The sequence below is a fragment of the Cydia strobilella genome, chromosome 22 (assembly GCF_947568885.1).
Source record: "Cydia strobilella chromosome 22, ilCydStro3.1, whole genome shotgun sequence".
In the NCBI taxonomy this organism is placed as follows: domain Eukaryota; kingdom Metazoa; phylum Arthropoda; class Insecta; order Lepidoptera; family Tortricidae; genus Cydia; species Cydia strobilella.
The window spans coordinates 6395462-6410713 of NC_086062.1; the positions used below are offsets into that span (position 1 = coordinate 6395462).

The 15252-nt window shown below is 36.0% G+C and overlaps 1 protein-coding gene and 1 pseudogene across 1 annotated transcript in view; both read right to left on the reverse strand.

Annotated features, from left to right (window-relative positions):
* LOC134751421 (dual specificity tyrosine-phosphorylation-regulated kinase 2) overlaps positions 1-15252 on the reverse strand; it is a 216973-nt gene that overhangs the window by 164727 nt on the left and 36994 nt on the right. The gene's annotated exons all lie outside the window — the stretch shown is intronic.
* On the reverse strand, positions 1834-3124 carry LOC134751491 (uncharacterized; annotated as a pseudogene).

A 15252-nucleotide genomic window follows, 5' to 3' on the forward strand; every position in this document is an offset into this window, starting at 1 on the left:
CCGGCAAGGCGACAGGAGCTACATGATCAAAGCCAGAGTGGTTCGTCAAGCCTCTGTGACGGCGACAGCGTACAAGACAGCCTTAATTCTTAATACCAATCGTCATGTTACAAGTGTAACATGCGATTGTGTTTATAACAAAAGTGGAAAATGCAAGCACATTGCAGCACTAATTTACTACATCAATCATGAAGAGAGTTCCACTAAAACCAGCCAGGAACAAAGATGGGGCAAGCCAAGTGTCCGACAATTTACGAACGAAAAGTATTCCAAAGGCAGATACTTCCACGAAATGTATCCTACATCAAAAAAACACAAGTGTGAGGCTTTTCAGTTTGGTGTCTCAGATTTTAAGGAAGATTGTGCCTTGAAACGTGTACTGGAAGCTGCTGCAAAAAATTGTGCAGAAGATATTGAAATTTCCGTTAGCAAAGTTGTCCAAAATTTAGTAGAACAGACTGATATTAATATTCAAAGAGAAGATTGTGTGACATGCCTTGAAAACTTTAATATTTTTAGAAAAGAGTTTGAAGTATACAAAAGTGATTCTAGTCTAGTTATAGAAAAAACATTAAAAAACTTTTATGAAACAAATGTTGTGTTGGAAGATAAAGACATTTTTAAATTATGTAGTGACACAATAGAACAATCAATGTGCAAAGAGTGGTACTCGGCGAGGAAGCTAAGAATTTCTTCCAGTACTAATGTACACAACATAAAAGTACGTAAAACAAAAACAGTGGGGAGACTAGCACAACAGATTTTATTTCCAAATCCAATTGATTGCTCAGCTACTCAGTATGGTAAAAATAATGAAAAGTATGCATTGGAAGAATACCAAATTTTGACAACCTGCAGAGTAATTAGACTCGGAGTGATTGTTAGCAAAGATCAGCCTTGGTTGTGCACTAGTGTAGACGGTGTAGTTGTATGCGATGAATGTGTCAGAATGTTAGTAGAAGTTAAATGTCCTATATCTTGTAAAAACCAACCTATTGTAGATTTTGATATAAAAAAATGTAACGTGCAATATTTGGAGTTTGTGAATGATGAACCAGAACTAAAAAGAAGCAAATTATATTATACCCAAATCCAAGTGCAAATGTATGTCACTGGTATGACTATATGTGATCTCTTTATATATTCACCAAAAGGTAGTTGCATAGTAAGAGTAGACAGAGACGAAGACTTTATTAAAGCAGCAATTTTAAAAAGTGAAGAATTTTACTTTGCTTATTATCTACCGCTCTTGTATTCTACAAGAACAAGCCAAAGTGAGAAAAACCAGCGTAGTTTTACAGGTAAAAATATAATTAATACAATGTTAGGTAATTAACATTTCAAATATGTAATAAAAGGTAACTATTACTGATCTCAATAAGTACAGTTAGCATCATTATTAAATATAAATGACATAAGTCAACTTCTACATTGTTTTCCTCTTCCAAGTCTTTGTGTTATGTTTTGAATTAAAGATGTTTGTGTAAAAAAGAATCACCTATTTATGTTGTTAGCTGTACTAAATACTGATTAATTATAAAATTTTAGTTAACAGAGTTAAATTATATTAATGTTTAAATGTTGTAATTGAAAATGTTTATTACTGTTTTTTTTATATGTACTTATAGGTATAGTAAAGTAGCTGAATATTGCAGTATCACACTAAGTTCAAAATTGCAATACACATTTCTAAATGTAAGTAAGGAACTTAACATTTTAATATCCTAGAATCCTAACATACCTAAATATATGACAAATGGTAGGTATGTACAGTCGAATTCATAAATATGCATACATTTCTTCACCTAATCCATTGCAATATGGTGATAAAATTTACACACATTTATGAACTTGACTGTACAGTAGACTTGTGAAGATCTTGATCAGTCCAGTGCTAGGTCATAACATACCTTAAATTGATTATCACATTTTCATAGGTCCACGGGCCCATGTTATAAATATGTGGCGTTCAATGCCTAATAATGGTTCCTTGTGCTCCATGTGCATAAGGGTCCATCAGGCATGAAAAGCAACATAACATTTACAGGTTTTATGTGTGAAATAAAAACAAATTAAAATGCAATGTTTTAATAGCTTTTTCAATAATGTACAAATACATAAGTATTGTAAAAAAAACTGTTGTTTTATTTGTTGGAAAATATAGGTGGTTGCAGGTTTACCAGTACACAACAAACATGTAAAATATCATCAATGTGATCAAATAAATTTTCAGGAATTTTATGTAAAATCTGATAAATTTTTAGTCGCTGCATTATTCTTTCAACATGAATTCTGACTCGAGCTATTTTATAAGTTGCATCTGTCTCTTCTCTTGTAAATTCACTTTTATTCTTGAGAAAAGGTGGCATAATAATAGCAATTTCTTTTCCACTTTCATCAATTACCTTTTTTATTGCCGGAAATCCCTTATCAGCCAATACAATGTCCCCATTTTCTAAGTAGTCGACTAATCCTGACTCTACTGTTATTTGTGAGTCACTTTTTCTTCCACCACTTACTTTTGACTTGAACGAAATGAAGCCTCCTGGAGTAATACCAATAAGCACTTTAGCTGTAAAACCCTTCTTATAGTGTGAGTAGCATAACACACGATTATCGACACTTGATGGTACTTCTATAGGAAACTGTACAATCAATAATTACTCGAGTGTTACTATACTCCGGACGGAAGCATTCTGGCATTGTCTGCTCCACAGCATTTTTGTTTGGCCAAAAAACCAAATTCGATGTAGCAGCTGCTATTTCTTCAACGTATGAGCAGAATATTCTTGACACTGTTGTTCTATGAATACCGAACAAAACACTCAGTGCTGAAAATGTGACACCAAGTTTCATTTTCATCAAGAAAAGTAGAAGTCTATCTTTTTCGCTCACCATATATTTGTGATTTTTTTGTGTAGTTTTTAATAAAAAGTAGAAGTTGTTAAGAGTAACACCTGCAAGATCTAGAAGCTGTTCATCGGTTTTAATAGATTGAAATCCAGCAAAATATTTATTGTCAGTTATGGTGGCTTGATCCACAGAAATACTTTTAGCAGTATTACAGCCTCGGTGTTTTGTTATTTTAAAATCCTTCATAATCTTTGTACTGATATCTATTTCTGTTTGAACTTCAGCATCATATGTTTCTTTTCCATAAAATATGTACCTGTTACAGGTAAACGTCTTTCCTGGATTTTGTCCATCTGGATATAGGTCCACTTGGCATTCACTATCAATTTTTAAAGACACACTAACACTATTTTCCAGCAATTCAAACTCACTTGTATTACTAGCCCTAGCACTAACTGCTTCTATTTTTTTCGCGTTTCTTCGTTCCATATAACGTTGAAACCTCGATATTGCGGCATTTTCGTCAATCCGCCTTGATTTGTACTCAGGGGGAAATATCCTTGGAACATAACTGGGACTGGCTTGTTCATCAGCTTTTCTACCACTGATAAAGTGAGCACTGCAAATTCTGTCGTCCGGTTTTGGGTGCCATAGAGATCCATCGGGACTGTAACAAAATAATTCACCGTCAAAACTTCATACGATTACAACATAAATCAAATTATTGCGTATTTAAGGAAGGTATGATTTTAGAGGTTAGGATAGGTGACTTACTTTATTCTTCTTACGGCAATTATCCATTTATTGCGCTGTTCTTGTTTCCACAATGTTGTAGGAAATCTATAAAATTTGCAGTCACTATTTCTGCTAGTGTTTTCACAATTTATAACAACACAGCTTGCTGTGTAGACCATTTTTATCTTAAAAACATCGAATGTTTACTACAAAATCATACATTTGACAGGACATGCCTCCCGACGTAGTTGACTTTTTTAGCCGTAGTGAGCGCTGTGATCGTTTCGGCTTCCCTCACCACCCGCTTTGCACGGAGCGAATAGAACAGGAATGTTCATGTTCAAAGTGCGATGTAATAAGTTTTGTCAAAAATTTCATTCTTGGTACAAGCTTTTACCGCTGACTGTACTTTTCTTTCAAGAAGCAACTAATAATCATCGAGAAATTTTTAATAAACCAAAACCTAATTGGGTTGCGTTGTTTGTTAATAAACCAAAACACAATTAGGTTGTGTTGTTTGTAGAGTTCCTAAGGCCACCTCTTGTGTCCATCATCTGATACTAATACTCTTTATTGCATACATCAATACAAAAACAATACATATAAAAATAGAATCAGGCGCAATCAGGCGTTACTTTGGCGGATATCCATATTAATTAATACCAAAATATTACTTTGCTAATTCGCGAAAAGATAACGTGGTAGTCAATCAGTGCTAACCCGATACTTACTTGCGTATTTTTTTCATGCAATTATTGTTTCTATCCTCCCGTCCCGCCGCAAAAATAAATACGCAAATAAATATAACAAACTAAAGCCTGACCAGTAATATATGATCATTGTCAAGAGGGCGCTGTTCATTCTCATGTATCAGACAGTTCTGACAGTTCAGTATAGTATGAAAAAATTAGTTCCAGTGAAATTCCGCAACATGGCGCGTGATCATATAGCTGGTCAGGCTTTACTTACCACCAAAAGAAAAATACTCGACACGTGTTTCGCCTCTCTACGAGGCATTCTCAGGAGATGTTGACATTGTTGACGGTCTGTACGCCTGGCAACGAAATTTTTCGTTGTTGTAATATTTTGGTATTAAAAACAATACAGAAAGAAAACGGCAACAGAAGTACAGGGAAAACAACAGGCAGTCTTTAGATCATCTCGATGGTACCATAATATTGCATTGTCACCCAACTTACATAAATGTATGTAAAGTTGTAGGTCATTCGAATAATTGGAAGTGGATCTAATTTAGCTTTCAAGATTTATACCAGAAAATACATACAAATATTGCAAGTTAAATAAAAGCTTGTAAAAATAAAACAACAATGTGTTATAAAATACTTTTCGGTTATGATAAAGGTATAACGTCCTTAATAACATATTTAAATATAAGATTAAAGATAAGGATAAAATCCTGAGAACTTAATCCTCCGATTTCTCACAAGAACAAAGGTCTTTGGACTCATTTCGCAATTGTGAACTGGTTCAATATAACGTGTACTTCAACGCTACAATTAGGACTTCCTGTGACAGTGCTAAGTGCTGTGCTTTGAAAATAGTGTGTCCTTTTCACTCAACAGTATTTAACAAGTCGAGTGAGTGAAGCAGCAAGGTAATGGCAGATATTTAGAACAGAAAAGTGTGTTTGAACGATTGACGTGTCTCGATAATGGTGCACTTTAGTTATGAAAGAACTAGCATCTGTAAAAAGTTAAGTTGCCTTATTAAAAAGATAAGTACGCATTTCTTTCAAACATAATTGCTGCGACCAGTTATGCCGGCCCTTCAACATGTAATAATGTAGCAACCCTATTAAATAGGGTGGGTACATAAAACTTGTGATTTCTATTTCCGGAGCTAATGGTGCTTGAAAACAAAACACGATCGATGGAAACAATCACACGAAAACTTGTGCGCAGCTGCGTGTACGCATCGACTACGCTACGCTTTAAAAAGTCGCAAGTACCTTACAAATTCTCTCACATAGTATATTTTCTTATTAAATATTGTTCTTATAATGACTGAGTAATAGCGAATTACCGAATAAAGGAACAAAGCCATTTAATTTGTAATCGCAATCGGTTAAAAATTACCGTTTTTACATTAAATTATGAGTCCAATTTCCAACTTCAGATACGAACCAAGAGATATTGTGACAATATTTCACTAATTTGTTAATACATATTGATTTACTTCAAGAACAAAAGATTTTGTTACTTTCTAGCTTTGTCCCGGATGGATTTATATTTTTCTTTGAAGCAGTAGTGTTACACGAACTAGATAGCAGTGTACTTTTCTTTGTGCAGTACTCTTTTCAAAGGACACGTACACGTTAGTCACACTTGCGACCTTCTCGATACCGCGAATACAGGACAGGTGTGTACCGATAGGCCCTGTTTATTTGATCAATGCGGGGATCTGAGTGTTTTTGCGCGCTACTCAAATAGCTAGCCATACACGCACGGATTTGCCCGTTGGATCTGCCTGAAAGATGTGTCTGGCGGACACATCCGACAATGTGTGGCGAGAAATAGACACAGATGGGCAGCGGACGGGCATCCGGCGGACAAATATGCGTCTATTTCTCGCCACACATTGACGGATGTGTCCGCCAGACACATCTTTCAGGCAGATCCGACGGGCAAATACGTGCATGTATGGCTAGCTAATAAGCCTGTGGCGATTGCTTAGCATGCCAGGCGACGTATCCTGTGTATTGTGTGATATCTTGGTGTATCCATAGGCCAGCGTATAACGATCAACAATGAATAACATTTCGAGAGGGTGTGATGAATACAATTTACACCTCTTCCTCCGCTACTCGTGTTCTACCGCCGTATGTTATGATTTCTTGAAAGAAAAACTTATTACTGCCGCTATTTGAACGTTTAAACCGTGACTCATTTTATCAAGGAAATTGGCCTCTTCTTCTTGTCCTAAGCCTTATCCCATTATCTGGGGTCGGCTCTCCTTTTCTGCCTTTTCCACTGTTCCCGGTTTTGGGCTACGGACTCCTATGGTGTTGTCTACTATTTCTTTCAGGTCCTTCTGGACCGTCGTCAACCAGGTGGCGGGCCGTCTTCCGGGTGCCTCGCGCTGTCGTGGGTATGCTCAGGGCAACTCGTACCATATGTTCTTCAGGGCGGCGGAGTACATGTCCATACCAAGGAAATTGGAGTCATAAAGGATATGGACAGTGACAGTGTTCGCGTTAAGCAACAATAATGTAGCTGCATTGCCATCCGAATGTCACCTTAAAAATTCGCCGACCAAAAGAGCAAAAGTTAATTTATGTTTTTATTCTTTTCAAAAGTCAAAATGACAGATTAAGACAAATGATTATTAGCTAACTGAGGCTTGTAGCTTTTATTAAGAGGGTGTCTTTATGAAACTAGTTGGCAGTTAAAAACACATTACAAGAATCAAGTGTCGAACCAACATGAATGTTTAAGTAGCCATCTAAGTCATTGTTTAGTAACACGGCTACGTTGCTAATCGCTTCAGGTGGCTTTGTCTCTTAGTCACGCCAAGTCATTATACCTGACAATGCCATTAATTGCTTGGGTAAGAAAAACAGTGTGTTATAATTTGATTGGCGATTAATTATAGACACAGAATTAGGTTTTAATTTGATTTCCCTGTTTCTATAAAAGGACACCCGCATCTAAAGTTTTGTAAAGTTTTGTATTAGACAAAACGATGTTGGTATAGTCTGCATCATCTCAAATGACTTTTTCGTCTAAGACGGTAATCTGTTAAACAAAAGCCATTGTCTCTTTTATGCGAGCTGTCGGCCTTTGTGTGTTGGCGCGTGCAACGGCGCGTGCGGCGCTCACACGCAATGGCCAACCGCTCGCACAAAAGAGACAATGGCTTTTGTTTAACAGATTACCGTCTTAGACGAAAAAATCATTTGAGAAGATGAAGACTAGGATCTATAAGGGGCGTCCTAGATAAGTATGGACTAAATGGAACATGACTGTAGAAAACGTTGTTCTGGACATTGGACTTTACCCGTTTGAAATATGGACCATTTTGTTTTAAATATACACTTACATAATACATAATATGAATATTTTACGTACGGTCGATGTTAATTTTCCTTGTTAAATGACAAGTATTACTTATAAGTATGTGATTGATATTTTTAACCAAAAGGGTACTTATTGTCGGTTGTCAATAAGACGCTATTTCCGTATAGCTTCAATTCGAAATCAACCTTATCGATGAGCGACAATGTAATACCTTTAAAAACGTCACATATGTACAAACTAATCAAAACCCAAGGTTATAGTGACTTCCGCTAGAATGTCATTTTAAAATTTCTTACAAGTAACTAAATAAGGAAACATGACAAAATAAAATGACACTGAAGTTTGTTATTTGCAAATGATTATAAAATCCTTGAGTGCATTGTTCAAAATACGTTAGTCAATTAGTTAGTCATTGCCTATCCCAAAAATCTTAGGTACCTATAGCTAATGTTTTATATAATAACTAGCGACCCGCCCCGGCTTCGCACGGGTGCAATGCTGATGTATTATACATATAAACCTTCCTCTTGAATCACTATCTATTAAAAAAAACCACATCAAAATCCGTTGCGTAGTTTTAAAGATCTAGGCATACATAGGGACAGACATACATCCAGACAGCAGGAAGCGACTTTGTTTTATAAATTTATACTATGTAGTGATACGCTAGGAAATATACTGGCAAACCAAATAAATAAACATATTAGATAAAAATAATATATTTTAATAGCATCAATAACAATATTCCAAACGCGAGTTTAGTGACCGCGCGTATAATGTCATATTAGAGATTTTGCACAGCAATGTAAATATAATTAAGTATTTTCTTTAAATAAACAGATTTAATTTTCTTAATGTACATGCGTGTTAGGCCCTTGTTTACACATTGATTAGTTTTTAGTGCGTGTTTATACATTTGGTACTTACTTACGTTTAGGAACTGTTTACACATTGATTTAGTGTTGTGCGAGTTCATTGAATACATTATTTACTTGCGTTTTGCAAATTTATGAATATGCACTAACACTTGGTCACATTTGGCAAACCTCTCCCCCCCCCCCTGGTGTGACGTCAAATTTTTCAATGAAATCGGCAAATCTAATAAAGTATTATTAATATTTTATCAAAATATTTTTGACAAAAGAAGTATTAAGTAATTTTATATCCCAAAACTGATTAGGAAAGGAAATTAAACGATTAAAAACGATTATTGTTTCAAAGTGCTGTACTGTACAGCGAATAAAATAAGTTAAAGTGACGTCACAAAGTTTGTGACTCCTCCCTCCCCCTTGTCACAACATGTCACATTTTCTTGGCCCCCTCCCTCCGTAAACGCGTGATGTAATTAATGGATGACCCCTAATGTGTACAGCTCCAATGCACTGTAGCGTGTGCAAACTGTAACAAACACTTGTTTGATAGGAACGTCTATTTATAATTCGTCATTCGTAAATCTTAGAAATTAACTAAATTAAAAGTGGAAAAATTCACTGTCTTGGCTTGATTGGTTGTCTTGTCATTCTATGTCGCTAGAGCCTCCCTATGGCTCATAAATGGTGGAAATATGCGCTATATTGGATCCGGTCTTGGTAGCTCAGATGGCAGAACACTTTACTAGTGCTCCAGTGGTCGTGGGCTCAAGTCCCACCCAAGACAGTGAAATTTTCCACTTTTTTCATTTCTAAGCTTAATAGCATCGTTTGCAGACGTTTCTGCTTGATACAAAATTATTTATTATATTATTAAGTAATCTGATATTATAATCTATAACAAAAATTAAGTTTGCGGACAAGAACCCCTCATCGGGTGAAGGCCTCCTCCAAGGACTTCCATCTATCCCTATTTGTAGCTATATATCTCCAGTTTGTACCGACTGTTTTATTTATGTAATTTATGTCATCAGGTTTCCCGGAGCGTCGTTTGCCTGCAGGTCCTTTCCAGGCGGTAGCTAGCAAGGTCCAGCGCGAGTCAGACAGTCTGGCAACATGTCCTGCCCATCTCCATTTTTGTGTTTTTGCGTGCTTAAGAGCGTTTATAAGTTTTGTTACAGCCCTTATATTTATATGGGGTATTTTTTGCACTCTTTTTATGTTTAGCAAACTTCTCTCCATTGCTCTCTGGCATGTAGTTATTTAAGGTTTAATTTTTGCAGTAAACAGCCAGGTTTGACTTGCATAGGTCAGTGAAGTACACATATCCATAATTTTTTTCTTGATTTTAATATTCATATTACTTTTCAGGATTTCCTTTAGGCTCCAGTACTTATTCCAAGCTACTTTTACTCGTCTGTCTACTTCCTCTTCGTTTCGTTGACTGCTAAATGATATCTGCTTACCCAGGTAGATATAGCTGTCTACATACTCTAGTAGCGACCCATCAACGGTTATGTCCTTTTGTATGCTATTGGTCATAAGTTTTGTTTTTTGAAAGTTCATTCTTAGGCCGACTTTTGCACTAGCTTCATGTAGAGTTTGTATCATGTATTCTAGCTGGGCGCAATGTTCTGACATTAAAATGATATCGTCCGCGAAACGCAGATGGTTCATATATTTACAATTGATGTATATTCCTATATTGTTACAGTTGAGACTATCGATTACTGATTCAAGTTCCGCTAAAAATAATTTTGGAGACAACGGGTCGCCTTGCCTGACGCCTCTGTCAATTGGTATATCTGGTCCTAGTCTGTCTAATTGGACTCTACTAGTGCAATTTTCATAAATGTGTCCTATTATTCTTGTGTATGTAGGATCTACTTTGCACTGGTTCAGAGCGTCCCATATAGAGGAATGTGATATTGTGTCGAACGCCTTAGCGTAATCAATGAATGCTGTGTACAACGGTCTTCGGCATTCTTGATATTTTTCTATAACCTGTTCCAGAGTGTGTATATGGTTCATGGTAGAGTACCCGCTCCTAAATCCAGCTTGTTCACATGGTTGGCGCCTGTCAATTGCTTCGCTTATTCGGGATAGTATGATTGAAGAAAATAGTTTGTATGTGCATGACATTAGACTGATGGGCCTGTAATTTCCTATGTCCATTGGGTTTCCTTTTTTATACAGAAGTATTATGTTTGACTGCGTCCATTGTTTGGGTGCTGTTCCTGATTTAAGGATGAGATTAAATAAATGTGCTAAGGGTGTCACTAATAAAAGTAATGAAATGAAATGAAATTTATTATTTATAACACACAGTTATAAGTCAGTACATGATGATATTATTTTACATTTGGTATATTTATCTATTTATTTTTAAGTATTCATTTATTAAAATACAGTATATATATATTTAATTACCATAAATTATATTATTTATATCGCAAGAGGCAGATTGAAAAAATCTTGATAATTATAAAAAATATTCTCCTCGAGCCACGACTTAAGTCTACTTTTAAAGCTTTGGGCGGATGCTGCATTTCGTAATGTGTCTGGCAACCGATTATACACGGTAGGTCCTACGTAGTATACTGATCTTTCCGTTTTGGCAAGTTTGTGCGAGATTGTACTTAGCCTATCTTCATGTTCATTGCTACGCAAGCTGTATTTTGGATTCGTAAGGGAACAGCGGTTTTTAATATTTCATTTGTAATGTTATGCGGCCCGGGACTTTTTCCAGTTTTTAAGTTTTTAATGTTTCATTATAACTATTTAATTTTTTTTTATATTAAAATATATTAGGTATAGGTATTGCTGATGAAATTGTATGTAGAATTTTTTAGATTTTAGGTATTTATTAATATTTGTATAATTTTTAGCATTGTATTTCTGTATTTTGACCTGTGTTATTTTAATTGTAATGTTTAATTAAAATTACAGTCTTTTTTGTAGGTAATTTGCAGTTAGTGTTAGCTTAGTCTTATTCAGTAAGTAAACAAGTTAGTTTTTGCTTTATTTATACTCTGATTTGTAATTAGATTCCAAAAAACTAACCTTACTCAGATCCTTTTTCTTTCGTAATAATGGAAAATATGTAAAGAATTATACTCAAATTTCCCTTTTGCATACTCTAGCATTTAAAATAAATACAGATGTATCCTTTTAGCTTTGTTTAGTTTCTTCCGTATGGGAAAAGAAAAAAAGTGAGGTTAGTTTTTTGGAATCTAATTACAAATCAGAGTATATTACTGGGACTTCAATTATTCTCGGTAGGTCTGCTTTTGGTGGTTCTTGCTCTTGACACATTATATATGTATAAATAAATAAACAGGTCCCTACTCGTACTGAAAGATATTCAATCAACTAATTAAATCTTTGTTACGCTAAAGCTGATCAGTCGACTAATTTAGCTTTACACAAGACTAATTAACAATTACCGTATCAGGCTATATCAAATTATCCCTAATGAAGCTGGCAGACTAAAAGTGTGTAAAAAACAAAACTTTTCACCAGAATAAACTACTTATCTTACCCGTGACTGTAATTTGATACTAAAGTGAATAAAAATAAAATATGGCAACATGTGATACTGAATACTGATAACTTCCGATTGCATTATCATCACCATCTTCCTAGCGTTTTCGCGGTTTTTTGCCACGGCTCATGAGAGCCTGGGATCTGCTTGACGACTAATCCTAAAAATTGTTACTAAACTAACAATCTCAATCAATTTGATTGGTTCAATTGGTCTTGTTCAGTTTTAACGAAAGGAACTGCCATCCGATTTTCCAACCCAAAGGGGTAACTAGGCCTTACTGGATTAAGTTTGACAGACCTAAAGGGCAAATGGTAGTGGATCGAAGTACAGTCAGGCGTGGCTCACACTCCGCGATTTCGTCGCGTCGCTATAAGTACATGCGGCCCACACCAATTTTAGTGTCTAGCTGTAGTAGTTGCCGCGCACCGCTACGGAACGGACGCCTGCTAGCGCTTGCGCCATCTTGCGGTCATATCTGTCGTAATAGACGCGTTTTACTAGAGAGTGAACCTTCTGTACCTAGTACTATTATTTTTTCTGTGGAACAGCACGAATTTGCTCATCACATCACAGTACAATCAATATGAAAGCCGCTAGGAATCTCATATTGTCACTGTGACAAATTATAAACTGGCATAGAAATCAAACTTGGCCGTATACTGAAAGTTTCCTAATCGTTTATAAAGGCTGTTTCCCTCGTCTGTGTTTCAACCGGTGTCGAAAAACCGGTGGCATCAAATTGTAATGTATTCGCAGAGGGGAAACTAGTTTAGCCGCTGTATTAAATTATAAATGCGCGTTTACATTTTCATGAATTACGTTTGGGAAAGTATATTTCGACGTTTAGATTAATTGCTTGGTAACTTGTATGAGTTGTATGGGTTCTGTAAGTTGAAAAATTGTGTTTTACTTTAAAGTTTTGGAAAAACCTTATACAGAATGTACATATGCATTAGTTAGGGTATTTAGAACCAGTATTCAATAAGTATCATAACCGGTGAAGCGGTTACGAAAAAGAAATTAATTGTCAAAAACACTGCCGATAGTAATACCTATACATTATGTTTCTTTTTATATATAAATAACTTTTGTTTGAAAAATTTTTTTTTTATATTTTGTTCTAATTAAAAAATATTATTATTAACGTTAGAGCATTCCTGAGAAGTAACCCTACGTTGGATTTCAAGGTTTGTCCAATGGCTACGGACAACCTGTACACCTATACGAACGATAGTTTCTAGCCCAGTAAAATTATTCGGTAGGACGAGAAGTTAAGTAATATCGAAGATGAAATGGAAAATGCCAAGAGTACGTCGTACGCTAACTTTGCACAAAGTGTGGATGTGTCATTATAAACGTAATTATAGAAATTTGACATTAATGATAACATTGCTACACTTTGTCTTTGCAAATGACGTGCAGTTTGCGGGGTCCGGCTCTACTCATATGCTTTTAACTAATCTACATTTCCAAGTACATACCTACTCAAGTCACACTTATTTCCTTAAGTTATTCAACACACCCAAAAACATCAGCTACATATCTTATTACAAACCGTCACCGGAACCAGCATTTTAAAACGCTTTACCGGAAAGCGTCGACCGCATACCAAATGACCCTAAGGGTCATAAAGGCGAATTTCACCTCCACTCTGTCAATGTCACCAGTGTCACCACTTTCGCTTAAGCACGTTTTGAAAGCTGGTTCGGTAATCGAAAACACATTTACTTGTAACGTGGTATTGTTGATGTAGCACCATATCACCATTGTCGCATTCGGATGTTGATTTCGTTTTCAATAAGGTTTAAAAAATATTACGTAAGTTTACTTAATGTGTGGCTTTATATTTAAAAAAATACCCGGCCAAGTGCGAGTAGAACTTCCGCGCGGTTCTGTACCATTACGCAAAAAACGGCAAAAAAATCAAGTTTGTTGTATGCGAGCCCCACTTAAATATTTATTTTATTATGTTTTTAGTATTTGTTGTTGTAGCGGCAACAGAAACACATCACCTGTGAAAATTTCAACAGTCTAGCTATCACGGTTCATGAGATACAGCCTGGTGACAGACAGACGGACAGTGAAGTCTTAGTAATAGGGTCACGTTTTTACCCTTTGGGCACGTAACCCTAAAAAGTCGTCATATCGCATAGTCGCCGACGCGACTTGTTGGCAGTGCCGGCGGCTCGCACTGTGTCGCGTAAGAACTCGCCACTTCTTCGTGCTCTCACACTATTGAATGCGCTCCTGACATCAGCTACTGACTGCGATATGTTTGCGTGGCGATGGACGGCTGTGTGCAGTGAATGTCTGAGGTTTTGACTTTTGTGAGAGGATGGATGATAGGTGCTCAACTGTAGTAATTTAGTGTTGTAAATATACCATAGTACTAGTTGTAATTTAAATTTAATTAACTTTCATGGCGCATTAGTTTTATACTGTAAGGTCATGTAAATGTGTTTTCAATAAATAAATAAATATTAAGAAAATTCTCTTCCCGAAACGTTTAAACACAACCTTTTAATCAAAACATAGCGCCAAATATAGTATTAAAAGACATTGCATTTCATGAAGCCCTGAGTTCATTAGCGAAGAATAGAGATGAATCGAAATACCTATCAGGTTAACTCAAACCGAAAATTTCACCTGACATTAGCTCTATTATACCTAAGTAGACCTATTTATGTATAGACTTAGTTTTTTTAAATATAATCATCGAAAACTTATAAAAACATAAAGTTTAGACTTAAAGCAAGGCAAGGCAAAAAAAAAAGCGAAGGTGGCTTAGCGGTAAGAGCGTGCGACTTTCAATCCGGAGGTCGCGGGATCAAACCCCGGCTCTTACCAATGAGCTTTTCGAAACTTAAATATGTACGAAATATCATTTGATATTTACCAGCTGCTTTTCGGTGAAGGAAAACATCGTGAGGAAACCGGACTAGTCCCAATAAGGCCTAGTTTCCCCTCTGGGTTGGAAGGTCAGATGGCAGTCGCTTTCGTAAAAACTAGTGCCTACGTCAATTCTTGGGATTCGTTGTCAAAGCGGACCCCAGGCCATGAGCCGTGGCAAAAATGCCGGGATAACGCGCTTTAGGCTAAAAGATTTAAGCCAAACTATAAACTTTTAAGTATAATTCAGATGAAAAAATAGGGCCAAAATCACTGGACACTTGTACTGTCTGCGCTATGTGGACGAGATTCAAATACTCTT